The following is a 4,588-nucleotide window of genomic DNA, read 5'->3' as shown; positions in this document are numbered from 1 at the left end:
CGGATCTCAGGTAGGGGGTCCCGAACTGTGCGTCTAAGGCGGATGGTAACAGGAGGCAGGGGACACGATGTTTACCCAGGTTTGGGCCCTCTCGATGGAGGTAATACCCTACTTCCTGCTTGATTGATCTTGATGATATGAGTAGTACAAGAGTTGATCTACCACGAGATCGTAGAGGCTAAACCCTAGAAGCTAGCCTATGGTATGATTGTTCTTGTCCTACGGACTAAACCCTCCGGTTTATATAGACACCAGAGGGGGCTAGGGTTACATAGAGTCGGTTACAAGGGAGGAGATCTACATATCTGTATCGCCAAGCTTGCCTTTCGGTTAGGGGCTCATTATCCAAGGCCAAACTCGCGACGCTGAACACTCCCTAAGGTATTCGGTCTTTGAAATATATACCGGGCTTAAATGATGCCCTTGGATAATGAGCCCCTAGTGTCCGGGTACGAGCAATATTTTGACGTGGCCACATGCCAAGAACGTCAGCATCCTTCTTAGTTGTATTGAGAATCCGGAGGATGTGAACAACAAAAGACAGTAAAAAAGGTTTACGCAGGGTCTTAATCTAAAGAGAAACCTTTGAACGGGTCCCTGTTGCACGTCTGCGCCTGTGTCTCCGTTGTGCCATATCCTGGACGGGTGTAGCACGATTGTCATCTGTAAAAGAGAGGAACTTAGTTGAAAGTTGTCGTGCAATAAATTGGCTATTAGAAATAAACCGTTTAATAAGTTTAGATGGGTGAAGTTGAGTCGAATTATCGCTGAGAAGCCCCTGGTACCGTCTATAAGGGTATAACCATCAAACCAATCTCTATCCAATGATTAGCCGGAATCGTCTTACCGTGCCCGTGGTCCTAAACAATCGGTCATCTGTTCTGGTGGTGAGGCCATCTAGTGTTCGGATGTTAAAGCAGCCGCACGTTCTTCTGCTCGTAAGGAGCGCTCAACATTTCCATGTACTATGATGATGCCACGCGGACCAGGTATTTTAAGCTTGAGAGAAGCGTAATGCGGTATTGCATTAAAACGAGCGAAAGCCGCTCGTCCGAGTAGTGCTTGATAGCCACTTCGGAATGGAGCAATGTCGAAGGTTAACTTTTCGCTTCGAAGTTGTCGGGCCGGCCGAACACAACCTCTAGTACTAGAGAGCCCGTGCAGCGGGCCTCTGTGCCTGGTATTACTCCCTTGAAGGTAGTATTGCTGTGGCTGATTTTTGTTGAGTTTATCCCCATTTTGCGGATGGTGTCCTGATATATCAGATTTAGACTACTGCCGCCGTCCATAAGGACTCGTGTGAGATGGTATCCGTTTATTATTGGGTCCAGCACCAAGTTAGCTGATCCTTTATGCCGGATGCTTATTAGGTGATCCCTGTGATGAAAAGTGACCAGGCAGGCCGACCAGGGGTAGAACTCGGGGGTGACGGGCTCTACGGTTCGTGTATTTCGGAGTGCATATTTGCTTCTCTTCTTTGTCACATGGACCGTGTTTACTGTTTTGACTTCTGGTGGGAATTTTTTCTGTCCCCCAGTGCCCTGCTGGCGAGGCTCATCCTCATCTTCGCTTGGTGTGTCCTCCCCCTTGTGTTCGGTGTTTAGCTTGCCAACCTGCTTGAAGACCCAGCATTCTTTGTGGGTATGATTTGTAGGTTTATCGGGGGTGCCGTGGATCTGACATAGTTTGTCTAGAATCTTGTTTAGGCTGGTCGGTCCATCTCTGTTGCCTTTAAAGGGCTTTCTCTGCTGACCCGGTCGAGAGCCCCTGAATCCGGCATTTACCACCATGTTATCTGGGCTGTCTTCTTTATTCCGGCGCTTGTTTTTACCGCGTCACGGTTTTCCATTGCCATCCCTGACTTTGGATGTGCTTGGGTCGCTGGTGCTGCTTCGGGCTAACCAGCTGTCCTCGCCCGCGCAAAAGCGGGTCATGAGGCTTGTTTGGGCTGCCATTGTTCTTGATTTTTCTTGGCCGATGTGTCTGGCAAGCCATTCATCTCGGACACTGTGCTTGAAAGCTGCTAAGGCTTCGGCGTCCGGATAGTCGACAATTTGGTTCTTCTTAGTCAGAAACCTGTTCCAAAGCTTTCGGGCTGACTCTCTGGGCTTTTGAATTATATGGCTCAAATCATTTGCGTCCGGAGGTCAGACATAAGTCCCTTGAAAGTTAGCCCGAAAAGCATCCTCGAGCTCCTCCCAACTTCCAATGGAGTTTTCGGGGAGGCTTTTTAACCAATGCCGAGCTGGTCCTTTGAGCTTGAGCGGCAAGTATTTGATGGCATGGAGATCGTCTCCGCGAATATGAATATGGAGGATAAAGTCCTCAATCCAGACCCCCGGGTCTGTGGTCCCGTTGTACGCCTCTATGTTCAAAGGTTTGAATCCTTCAGGAAATTCATGGTCTAGTACCTTGTCGGTGAAACATAGGGGGTGTGTGGCACCCCTGTATTTAGCTGTACCATGGCGTTCGGACGGTTGTAATATTTGGTTGTGGCTGAGTGATGGAGCGCGTTTCCTTGATCCGTAGATGGATCTGGTTGCGCCGGCCCTTTGATGCGAGTCCTCCCGTGGGTCATGTACTGACTTATGTGCGGCCTCGTTGGCCGCTCTATCGCGACCACGAGGTCGTCGATCCGACCGGTCGGCAATTTTATTTTTGGGCTGTGGGGTCTCTAAGGCCTCATTGTCGAATTCAGGCAGCAACTTTCGCTTTGGGTAGCTCTTCGTGTGGCGACTGCCACCATACTTTTCTGCCGTATCGAGCACTTTGTTCCATCTACTATTAGGTGTGTTTTGTGTGGCCTTGAGCCTTTGCTTCTGCTTCTTCAAACTCCTCGCAGTGGCGATAAGCCTTCTATGGAGGTTCTCTTGCTCCAGCAGCCTTTCCGGGATGATGTATTCATTGTCATCCGGACTGTTCTCTTCTGCGGAGGCGGGTTGATTAGCTTGACGCCGGTGTCGCCGTGTTCGGACAGCGGCTCCGTACTTTGTTCGTCGTCCGCTGGCTCACCCTGCTCTGTCGCTGGGTTTATTCGGTCATCATTTCCTCCAGAGTCGACCAGGATATTGTTTTTTCTTGCGTTGTTATCACTGTTTTTGCCGAGGTGGGATTTGGAGCGGCGCCTACGGCGCCGCTTTGATTTCTTATCGAGGGAGCTATCCTTCGCTGCATCCTTCCGTCCCTCGTCATCATTTTCTTTGGGTGTATCCACCATGTATATGTCATGTGATAAAGTGGCGGTCCAGCGCCTTGTTGGCGGTGGTTCCTGTTCGTCTCCTGCATCGTTGTCCATACCATCGATATCTTCGGAGTCGAAGTTGAGCTTGTCGGTTAAATCATCGACAGTAGCTACTAAGTGGGTGGTGGGTGGGGAGTGAATTTCTTCGTCATCCGCATCCCATTCTAGCCGGACATAGTTCGACCAAGGTTCCCCTGACAGGGAGAGAGATTTTAACGAGTTTTGTACATCGCCGAAGGGCGAGTGCTGAAAGTTATCCGCGGAGGTGAACTCCATGATCGGCGCCCAATCGGATTCGATAGGTATGGGCGCAGACGGTTCGGAGTCCGTGGTCGGAGATGAGTCCATTGGTTCGGCTTCACGGCTCTCGTGAAGGGTAAGTCAGTGTTCGGCTCTATCGCCACTGAGAGTGCAGCCTCCAAGGCGGGGTCTATCCGCCCGTCCTTGGATGGCGCAATCTGCTCCGAATTGAAGGCCGGAGTAGTTACTGGTGTGATCTCCCGGGCACTGTCCGACGGCAGAGCTATATCATGCTCGTCGTGGTCGTGCGGCACACCTGGCATGGGCTCGAATCCATCAAAGATCAAGTCTCCACGGATGTCGGCAGTGTAATTCAAGTTTCCGAACCAGACCTGGTGGCCAGGGGCGTAGCTCTTGATCTGCTCCAGATGGCCAAACGAGTTGGCCCGCAGTGCGAAGCCGCCGAATACAAAGATCTGTCTGGGGAGGAAGACCACACCCTGGACCGCATCGTTACCGATGATCGAAGGGGCCATCGAGCCTTACGGCGATGACACAGTGGAACTCTCAATGATAGCACCAATGTCGGTGTCAAAACCGGAGGATCTCGGGTAGGGGGTCCTGAACTATGCGTCTAAGGCGGATGGTAACAGGAGGAAGGGGACACGATGTTTACCCAGGTTCGGGCCCTCTGGATGGAGGTAATACCCTACTTCCTGCTTGATTGATCTTGATGATATGAGTAGTACAAGAGTTGATCTACCACGAGATCGTAGAGGCTAAACCCTAGATGCTAGCCTATGGTATGATTGTTCTTGTCCTACGGACTAAACCCTCCGGTTTATATAGACACCGCACTACTAGGAAAAGGGCTATAGATGAAATTGACACTAATGGCGCACCAGACATGTGGTGCGCCACTACTATATTCTAATGGCGCACCATGTGTTGGTGCGCCATTAGTGTCCAAATACTAATGGGGCACAACATCCACGGTGCGCCATTAGTAACAAGATTTTTTTTTCAAAACTACTAATGGCGCACCGTGGATGTGGTGCGCCATTACTAGTTAACTAGTAATGGCGCACCACATCCACGGTGCGCCAT

Source organism: Triticum dicoccoides, chromosome 2A, assembly GCF_002162155.2.
Source record: "Triticum dicoccoides isolate Atlit2015 ecotype Zavitan chromosome 2A, WEW_v2.0, whole genome shotgun sequence".
NCBI classification, from domain to species: Eukaryota; Viridiplantae; Streptophyta; class Magnoliopsida; order Poales; family Poaceae; genus Triticum; species Triticum dicoccoides.
Note: the sequence above shows the minus strand (reverse complement) of the source record.